The following is an 11,449-nucleotide window of genomic DNA, read 5'->3' as shown; positions in this document are numbered from 1 at the left end:
TTGGGGTGACGTCATCAATGGAGGGGCTAACTAAATATATTGTGATTAAAATTTTATCATGCTTATCATAACTGTAAACCATCTGCAAGATTTCAGAGCATTCGGTTTTGTAAATTCCAAATTAAATGTTAAAATGTTGTTAACTAATTTTGATTTTTTTTCCAAAAATCTGGACGTTTCGGGTAAAATCTCAATTCGACAAATGTGTAAGACTATGTTATTTGATACAATTTAAAACCCAATTACTATGTACAATTTTGAATTGTACATGATATTCCTAAAAAAAAATACGATGACAATGCTTCATTCGCTTACCCTCTGAAAGTAAAAAGGACAGAAAAATCGAAATCGCCAATACAAGAGTATGGTAAGTTAATGTAAACTGATAAATTTTTGTGTCAAGTACACTTATGACGTATTTTGTTTTAGTGTGGATAGATATTCCTTTATTGAGATAGAAAAGGCAACATGTGAAAGCCCAAGAGGTGCATTTGTATGTCACCATATGGCTGCACTTGCCCCACACGGAAATTACGCATATGTAGCTGTCTTTTTTATATGACATAATTTATGGATGACCCTCTAATGCTAATATAATCTATCGTGCAGCCACAAATAATTATTTTATTTGCAGGCGATTTAGCTAGCAGTTTAATAATAATATTAATAATAATAATAATAATAATAGTTTATTTACGGGAACCGCCATGATATTACAGAAAAACAAAATATAAGAATAATACAAAATAACTAAATTAGGTAAACTAACTTAAATAAACTTACACAGCGTGTGATTTAATTTAACAAAAAAACAATGTAAATAATGGTAACAATCAATACTGTATACCCAGCAATGAAAGTTTGAATTTTCTGAAAGATACCCCAAACAATTCCACTTCGTGAGAATTTGCTTCACGCGTTAGGCGAGCAACAGTCGATGAGAATCCATAATTTGTTCGATGTAATGGAATAAAGAACAGTGGATTACTTCTGAGACTTCTTTTAGGACAATTTAAACTAAAAGTATAGAACAAATCACTGGAAGATAAATAACCATCAAATAATTTGAAAAGAAATATTAAATCAGATTTTAGTCTTCTAGTCTCAAGCGAATCTAAAGAGAGTAGATTTCTCGTCTGGCAGTAAGTGTAACTATCTTTACTGTAACCCATTTTCCACGCACATGTTCCAAGAAAAGAATTTTTCAATTTCTCCAGCGACCTAATATGCACCAAATATGTGGGCGACAAAATCACACTGGCGTATTCTAGAACAGATCTTACCAAGGCACAGTAGATAAGCTTATGAGCATCGATTGAAAGACGATATAACGATCTATTAATTAAACCTAACATTTTTAAAGATTTACTCAGAACATAATGTGTATGTGGAACAAAGCTCAGTTTTTGATGAAAAATTACCCCTAAGTAGATTCAAATCACTCTGAAGAAGAGCACAATTCAGAGCTGATGATATCTCTCGAAATAATATAAGTCGTCTGCAAATAAGAGTAAGGTAAATGTCGTTAATAAAATAAAGAGATTAAATAATAAAGGCCTACAATGGGTTCCTTTAGGGACACCTGATTTCACAGAAATGGTGTTTGAAGACGAGCTTCCAATTCTAACAACCCGAGATCTATTGGATATGAAACTTTCAATCCACTGGACAAACAATCATCTCATCAAAATTCATAGTTCTTAGTTTGTGTACTAAGATTTTGTGGTTAACCCTATCAAAGGCTTTCTCCAAGTGCATAAACTGAATCAACTTGTTTACCCTTTTCTAAAGTATCAATTAAGAAATTTTGATACAAAAGCAAATTGGAGTGGTGGAACGACCTTGACTAAATCCGTGTTGAACTTATTATGTGCTTCGTAGCCATTTTTAACTGTATGGAAATTAAATGATCAAAAAGCTTAGGCAAAACCGATTGTATACAAATACCTCTGTAATTTGAAATCAATTATTTAGCCCCAGATTTGTGGATTCGAACAAGGTAACTGTTTTTCCATAGATCGGGAAATTTGCCAGAATACAGAGATCAATTGAATAAATAAGTTATTGGTTTGGTTATGCTAAAAACACATGGAATTAGAAACTGCGATGGAATTAGATCACAACCACTACTGGCCAAATTTTTTAAACTTAAAATACTGTTAAATACTTCTTCTTCGGTAAACCTGTGAAAAGTAAAGGAGACCTCACCTGAAACACCTATTCTATTAAAATGTATATTGTCCGAAGGATTGAAAGATCTGAGTAAATAAATTAACTATTGATTCTGGCCCAACGGCTTCCTCGCCATCAAATTTCATGCGACGTGGTTTACAATATTTGTTCGGAATACCTGTTTGCACAGTTGGTAGAATTGTGAAAGAAGTGGCGCCTGCCATTTTCAACGCACTTAAACATGAATATTTGAGTAAGAACATTATGACCAAAATACGATTGTAAAAATAAAAGAAATTAGTATGAATTAGCATAGTTTTAATGAATTGATTGATATATTATACACAAAGGGAATTTGATGTTTCTTTCATTGGTTTGGCTGGAGAAGGCAATGGTGTGTAGATGCACGATGATTCGTTATTTGACTGAATAACCCGTCTTGGGGATGAATAATTTGATGAGGCACCAGCATAATAAGCTGTGTCTTCTTCATCTACAATGCAAACGACGGCGCGACGAATTTCGTGTTTCAGTTTTCTTTTATAAAAATCAAATCGTAAACCTTTTAATTCCATTGCGACATATACACCAAAACGATAAATGATCATCTGCATCTGGAGCGTTCTGAAGGCTTGCTTGAACAGTTTGTCGTCTTCGTCATGCCTATTTTGCCGCTGACTAACTTCTTTTCGCTTTTTCCTTGAAGGTTTGTGTTTTATGCGGCTATATATTTCAATCTTGTTAAACAAATATATTATTTTCGTTTTAGTTTTCCAATACCACAACCCAATGGCTAAGGGCTAAGTATAGCAGAAACTTTTAATGAACGTTGGAATTTTCCAAATTGCAAGTAATGCAAGCTCCAAACAACAGAGGAAGTGATTATTATACTTATAAAGGAGCTCATAGCATTGTCTTATTAGCTATTAGGTGTCGCATACGCAAAGTATAGATTTACGCATGGTGGTGTTGTATGTCATGGGAGGATATCTGATGAAAGAGTCTTTCAGAATTGTTGTCGAAATGCCGGACTAGAATGTAGCGTTCTACAGTTGCCTAAACCTGCCCCCCCAACCAATAGAAAAATAGATGCATCCCATATTGTTTTGTTACTGACGATGCATTTGACATGAAAGCCTACAGGGCGCGCCGAATTATCGAAAATGTATTTGGTATAATTGCGAATAAATTTAGACTACTTCGGAAACCAATGAACTTACATTTCGATAGGGTTACAGACATTGTTCTGTCTATATGTGCAATGCACAATTTTTTATTGTATACCAATAATTCACGGGAGAATTATTTACATCCAAGATTGATTGATTATGAAGAGCCCGGAACGTATGAATTACGGCCAGGAATTTGGAAGGACGAGGCAATATCGGAAAATACATTTCTCCCACTAGAACGAGGAAATAAGCATAATTATAAAACTTCACAAAAAGAAGTAAGGGACGAATTTATGGAATATTTCGTGACACTGACACCTACTGGGAAAGTTGAGTGCCAGTATAAACACATTTACCACAGCATACGTCGATGACCTCTCTAGGTCTACATAGGTACGAGATGTGTACATAATACAATCTGCAGATAAACTACATAATTTTATTTTTCCTTACCTTGTCAACTGGTTCCATCAATTGCGAGGAATTTAATGAAGATGTTTTCATGGAAGATTGTGTGTAGTTTGCAGTCAAGACAGGTGTAAGAAATTGTAGGGCTGTAAAATAGGGCCACTTACTGACATAATTGTCATCACTACCATCCCAGCTATGTTTAGTGCGAATTTTCGTTAATTCTTGAGAGAGCTAGATTTTAGTAGTTATTATTATTGCAATAATATTAATTAAAAATGTAGGTACTACATTATTACCTGATTTCTCAAGTTGTGCATTTTTCTTTGTACTTCTTCCGGACCACAATGGAAGTTACATCAGCAATTTCGTTCCACAGTTTGTATTTTAATTCGCGATTTCTGTATTCCTTGTTCTGAGTATCCCAAACAACAGATTTTTCTTCATATTATGCAATTAGATCTGCAGTTTGCACTTTTGAGTAATTTTGACCATCCAACTGTGGCCATAATAAAACTAGCCACTCGCGGACAGCACTGTAGGTAAAATTATGAAACATTTTGCATTTTAATTTTGAATCTGCAAAAACGAATACTTTGGGATCTTGCAGATGCTTTAATGTTATGATAAGCATAATAAATTTTTATCCCCTCCAAAAAATTGATGACGTCAGTTTAAATGTGCAAAATATGATGAGTCTATACTTGTAATTTATCACTACATTAATATTTTTTTAATTTGCTTATACAATGTGAATAAAAAAAAATGAATAAGTGAACTTATTTTATTGATTAATTCAGGCACGGCTCACTCCATTTTCCCAGAAAATTTTGGGAATACAATACTGTTATTTTTAGTATTACGCGGCACCAATCCAAGTTGATATATGTGTCCTTGCAAAAATGTTGATGACGTCTTCACAAAAATGTGTAAAGAAAAAACTCAATTCGAAAATGCGGCATATGTTTCATTGTACTTTAGGTGCGAGGGAAGTTCTGTCAAAACAATTTTCGACCCATTTTTTGTATCTGTAGTTTTGCATATTTATGTATTGATTTTGTTGGATGCTGCGCAGTTCCAGGTGGGTAATACCAGAGAACACAGAGAAGCGCCATAGTTTAAATTAAATGACGGTTGCGGACTCCCAATTTATGTTGGTAGCAGTGTTTGTTTCTAACTAGGGATAAAAGTAACTAGAAGAAATGTCATAATATTTTTAATGACGCGTTTTATTTCCGACAAATTGACACTAAATTTACCAGAATATTACAAGCTGCTTACTGTTTCCTTGACTTTCATTCAGGTCACACGAATTACAATTATAGTGAAACAAGGTTTTTATGGGCGTCGACTATTTAAATTTGGCGCTTGCTTTTGGCAGTTGAGGACTCCAGTGTCAATAAGGGTGGTTTTGCAAAATCAGCCTCTATGTCGCTTCTCTATGTTCTCTGGTAATACCCTGTGACCATAGGTGATACTAAATGTATACATGAGCCAAATAATATTATTGCTATCAGTGTTATTTTCAGCAATAGTAGTATGTATTAATGACATTGCAGTATTTACACAATTTAAATATATGCTTTTGGTATCAACAGTCTAATGTGATCCGTAATTTTAGAACTGAGGGCACCATCTGTGTGCAAGTTGTCTAACCAGAATCGAACCAACTGCAACAAGTGAAACTCCACGCTGCAAGAAATTAGACTTGACGACAGTAGGTGGCGCCAGTTGGCTTTATCTGATTGCTTGTTATAGAGAGTGATGTTTGCCTTTAATTTCGTTAAAAATAAACGTATAAAAGAAATGTTAATATGAGTAATCAAATAGTGTCTTACATTTATATATTTTTAAAATACTAAATATAGTAGAGAATAACTCTTGCTAAGATAATCTTAGCAGCGTCTTAATTTTTACACAATGAAGAGGGGCGACATTGTTCCATGTTTCATCCTCATTTTAGACGTAAAATATGGTGGACTATTTGTGTTGTGGTTATATAGTTTGAGATATCTTACATTAATTGTACCAAACAACGATTTAAATGTGCTGTGACAGTTTTTGTTGTGGTGATTGTACTTTCCTTGTACATTAAGACTGGATTTTAGTTGGAATTTTCTTTCTGGGTAAGTTCCACTATTAAATACATCACTGCTATAATAACGTATCTGTCTACGGTCCCTTAAATTGTTCGAGTTTGCTATATTATCAATTTTTTTAACGTACAGGTAGGAATAATACTGCCGTACGAAGTAATGCTTGGGAAATGTTTCGAATCTAAATATAAAAATTTGTGGTACATTTTGATATACATTCTAAAAAGTGCATCTAGCTATATAAGAGTACAGCCTGAGCGCGTATTATTTTTGTCTATACAGGGTTATCATAAATGATTGTAGTCGAAGTAGGCGCTGACGCAATTGTTTTGATGTGCCGCTTCTCACTTTCAAAAAATTGTTAATTATAGTCCACTAAAGTTATGGGGAATTTTTGTTTTGCTTTGCTGTCAGAAGAATGTCATGCTGGTCATATGTCATAATACTTTCCCGCGCACGTCTTGTTTACTTGTGTTGTTCCAGTCTTCTTTGTTATAAATTAAATTGAATTAAACCAGTTTTTATCAAAACTACAACGATTTGATAACAGCGATTAAGGTAACTAGAAATGAATTAATGTGTATTCATATTTCAAATAAATCTGTTTTAGGTTAAGATGGGGTACACTCTTGAACAAAATACGTTTATTGTTATGTCTTACTATCGAAATGGGACGTTAAATGCGGACGGGGAATGGGTGTATTCTGTTCAAGCCTGCAAGGATGAGTATTTGGCAAAATTTCCAGAATTAAACATTGAAGAACAGTCTTTAATGACACACATAAAAAGAATCGTTGACCGATTCAACAGCACTGGAAATGTTTCTAAAGGCAAGTCACCAGGAAGGCCCCCAGTTAGTGAAGAGGTGGTTGAAGATTTGAGGGAAAGAATGGAGCAAAGCCCAAAAAAATCTTTGAGTAAACTGTCTTTGCAATCTGGTGTCCCATACACCACTTGTCAGAAAGTTTTAAAAAGAACATTACATATGCATCCCTATAAAGTATCGTCAATCCATGAACTTAAACCAGCTGATTATCCTCGTCGTGTTGCATATTGTGAATGGTTTCAAAACAACATGAACAACAACAGAATTTTGGATTTGTCATTTTTTTCTGATGAAGCATGGTTTCATCTAAATGGCTATGTTAATTCGCAAAATTATAGAGTTTGGAGTGCTGAAAATCCTTTTGTTTTTGAAGAAAGGCCTTTACACTCTGTTAAAGTTGGCGTGTGGTTAGCGGTTTCGCGTAGAAGAGTGATTGGGCCAATATTCTTTCACAACACAATTAATTCCGCAAGGTATAGGGAGCAAATATTAGAGGTGTTTCTAAACCACTTGGATGATGAGGAATTGGAATTTGGTTATTTTCAACAAGACGGAGCCCCAGCCCATAAAACAATGGAAAATTTAAGATATTTGCAAGAATTTTATGGGGATCGTATAATAAGTCAAAATCTTAATCCAGAGTGGCCTGCTCGTTCACCTGATTTGACTCCACTTGATTATTCAATTTTTGGATGGATGAAAGATAACATATACAAACATCGATTACATACTTTGGAAGAACTAATGGATGCAATTATACATTGTTGTCAAAATATTGATGTAGTGATGTTAGAAAACATTTTTGAAAACAAAAAAAGAAGGGTAGCTTTATGTTTACAGCAAAACGGGGAACATTTCCAGCATCTTTTATAATTGAAAGTAATTAGCTTTTGGTGAGTGATATAAATTATATAGCGACAAAGTATTAGGTTCTGCTTAATTCTAGTTGACAATGATTTAATAATGAATAATGAAGTATTTGATGAAATGGAAGAATTTGAATGCTTTGATGTTCAGGGAGTAACCTAATTAAAAGCTGATTATTTTCACAGTATGAGTGATTGCACAGGTTTTAAAAAGTTTCAGATGACCAAAGAAACAGTGATGTGTATTTCACCTTTGCTAGAACATCATCTAGAATTTTATGTAGATATGTAAGTGTAGAACTTACGTCAGTAATCAGAGATAAATATTTCACTTCCAGCAGTCAAAGTTTCTCTTCAATGAACTAACTCTTAATTGGTTTATGATATTTCGTTGGTAGAGCGCACTTAGACTGTACTATGGATTTTATGGACATTCATCAAACAATAGTGGTTAGAATAATTCCTTGTTCATCTAGCTCGTTTTCCAGACTTCATTGGCGCCTTGGACTGCATATGCACATATAAAAATTAAATTACCAGGTATATGAATTTTTGCTAACATAGAACATAAAAAATTAAATAGTAAAAGTTTTAGGTGGAGAAGATTCAGAAATTTTTAGAAATCAGGAAGATTATATCTTCATTAATGTACAAGCCATATGTGATGAAAGGATTAAATTTCAAATATTGTGGCACAATGATCAGTAGCTACACATGATAGTACTATTTTTAATCATTGTTCAGTTTAAGATCTGTTTGAAAATGCACAACTACAAAGTTGTGTGCTCTTGGATAGAATATTTTAAGAAAATTTTATTATATTATTATATTTCTAAGTAACAAAAGTTATCCCTTAGAAAAATACTTGTTAACACTACTCCCGTTACTCCAGTACAACAGCTCTATTATCAGTCACACATTGGAAGTCGCAATAGAATTGGATGCACATTTGGGATTCTGAAACGATAGTTTCCTGTGTTAACAGTTGTGATTGTCGCTGTTGTTTTACACAACATTTTAAAACAGATTGTAATATTAGACAGTAAAAATTTATTGGTAATAAAATAATTTTTTTTGTTGATTTCATTTATAGTGAAAAACATATTAAAATTTATTTATAAACTAGCAATATCTCATGTTATTGTTAACATTACATTAAAAATGAGCATCATTTAATTGAAAAGAGTCCGTTTTCAACATACTAAAAATGTATTTATAAACTAACAATATCTCATGTTATTGTTAACATTACGTTAAAAATGAGCATCATTTAATTGAAAATGGACTCTTTAATGTTTTACTTTGAAGTAAGTACGTTTAATTCAAGGTCTGGTTTTAAAACCCTTTTCCTAAAATTAAATTCTTCAATTTCTCGTTCCTTATTTTGTAGTTAACAACTCCTGCCCGAAATATTGCTTTTTTAATTTTGCCACTTCATAACCCTGCCACTTCTGTGAAATTATGTTCCCATGAACAGTCTCTATAACCTTTGCTCTTCTTCCACTGAACCAATTTTTAGTGTGAACTGTGAAGTTACTGATCTATTAGCTTTTTAAAATTATTTGGCATGTAACACGCCAGTGGTCCTGAAAATAAACAGTAATTTTTTTATAGATAACAATGAAATGTATTTTGAGGTTGTTGGTAAATCATGACCACAGAACACTGATTACCACCCTGTTCAACTATGCTTTTCTGTTCAACATTGGAACCAAGACTGTGATGTCATCTTGTACCTAAACACACAGGATTTCCTCTGCACAATCTTGGCTATTTGTTTGTTTGATGCTTTAATTTTCGTCCCCACTATGTGAAATGTACGTCTCCAGGCTCCACAAGTGTTTTGATTTGTGATGTCCGTAACTTAACCAAAACAAGGATCTATTGTTTCAAATACTGGACGTGGTCCTTTGCCAATCTTTCTTCTTTCGGCCTCTTCGTCTGCGGCTGTTTTCCGGTCTTCATTTTTCTTGTTCTCGTACCACTTTTTTTCAGATTTTTTGTCGCACCAGTAAATGACATCGTCCTTTTTATTTTCTATGGTAGCTTTGGATTCATATTCAAAAACTTAATCCATAATTAAAACCTCCTCCGGTGTACAACTGGTTATTCGGCATTTTGTTGTTCCATATTTTTTTTATAAACTGCACGAACACACGAGACACGGGGGCACGGACACAAATGAATTTACGTAACACTTCTAAGTGTTAAGTGAATGCCATGCAGTTAGGCCTAAACACTTAAAGAATGTTTTATTTATTTTTGAAAATAACCTCAAACAGAGCATGACATTTAATTAATAGTTCGAATTACTTCGAACCGTATTATGAAGCGGCAACAGCAAAAAATTCATTTGTTTTCAAAGCCAAGTTGACTACAATCATTTATGATGACCCTGTATAACATGGTATGTGAAATATTTGTACACCTTATTATTCAGGAGAGCGAAGTATATAGTCGGGGAATTTTGTCTTCGTTGATAGATGTCGCGTTTGTACAATTGTATATTATTAATATTTGGTCACCATGACTACCGAGTCAATTCGATAATAGTTGTCAAGTTTGTATGAGACTGACTTATGACTTGTCCATTAGCTTTTGGTTATAGACGACAAAACCGTAGGACAATTATTATCTGACGTAAATTGTACTAGTAATTAGTTATCAAGTATTTTAACCTTTGATTGTTTCACAAAATATTTCTTAAATGCTGTCAAAATTGCAATTAGATAAGATAAACCAAATAAATTAATTTGATCAGTATCATAATAAATATTTTTGGATATTATTACCTTTTGTAATACGAAGGCAGTCAAAACGGTTAGCAATACTTGATGATTACTTAAGATTGATTAATGGAATCCTTTGAAGTTCCAAAAATTTGTCATATTTTGCTACTTGTCGAAGTTTTTGGGAAGCCTAAAAATTGTGCACTGTAATAGCAAAATCTACAAAAAATCTATAAATAAATTCGGAATAAAATTTGACGAAGGAAACGACTAAGTTATGCGTCATCACTCATTCACTCATCAGAAAAAATCTGGCACCTATAATAACTAATTCGTCCTATACTTGCGTTTTTACTTTCCAAGCGTAAGCTAAGGAAGTATTGCAATCGAGTTCATCAGTCGACTCCCTACTTTTATGCTGTCTCGACCAGTCATGACCATGACGTATGAAGAAATGGGTCTCCCGTCTGTCCATTAGATCATCTTGGAAACTAGTATATGGTAAAACGCTAACCAAACATTTTCTAATCATCACCACCAACTATTTGATGACGTCATCTTAAGTTGTACATGATAATGGGTTTTAAATTGTATAAAACATCTTACGTATGTAGTTTATAAATCCGTGTTGAGTTTTTACCCGAGACATCTAGATTTTTGTAAAAAAAAAAAAATCATAATTGTATAACAATATTTTGCAAATTAATTTTGAGTCTGCAAAACCGAATGCTTTGAAATCTTGCAGACGTTTTAAATTTATACCAAGCATGTTTTTTATCAAACTATGTTTGTTTATCCCCCTAAAAAATTGATGACGTCATCCCAAAATTTTAAAGTCTGAAATTCGATTCACTTCGACGTTCGACGAGATACTGAGCTCATTCCTAAACTGACTGTGTTATGAGTTGATAATCTTGCAATGGTTGAAGTGATTGTTATCATTAAAAATATATACAGTGCATCTTTTTTAAAAGTGGCCATAGGGATTCCCATGTTAAATTTTATACCCCATGTTAACTTATGTATGAGTAAAGATTCAGAGCTGAAATTTTTTCTGGATGTGACTTGGGTTATCTTTTGTCGATTTTATTATAAATCATGGTTTAAATTAAAGGACATTTCTTTAAAAAAATTAAAATATTTGGATAATTTTGTCGCTAATATTGTAGGCAGCCATGTA

At 33.2% G+C, this 11,449-nt stretch overlaps 1 protein-coding gene across 1 annotated transcript in view; it reads left to right on the top strand.

The window, feature by feature from the left end:
* Window positions 1-5,515: 5,515 nt before the first annotated feature.
* Window positions 5,516-11,449, top strand: part of LOC135135491 (basic helix-loop-helix ARNT-like protein 1) — a 115,033-nt gene continuing 109,099 nt past the window's right edge. Inside the window, exon 1 of the mRNA XM_064064556.1 lies at window positions 5,516-5,878. The gene's annotated coding sequence lies outside the window, so the exon portion shown is untranslated. The remainder of the gene's footprint in view (window positions 5,879-11,449) is intronic.

Source organism: Zophobas morio, unplaced genomic scaffold, assembly GCF_036711695.1.
Source record: "Zophobas morio isolate AGI-343-1 ecotype UQ-CSIRO unplaced genomic scaffold, CSIRO_AGI_Zmor_V1 ptg000024l, whole genome shotgun sequence".
NCBI classification, from domain to species: domain Eukaryota; kingdom Metazoa; phylum Arthropoda; class Insecta; order Coleoptera; family Tenebrionidae; genus Zophobas; species Zophobas morio.
Note: the sequence above shows the minus strand (reverse complement) of the source record. Positions and strands in the feature narration are given on the sequence as shown.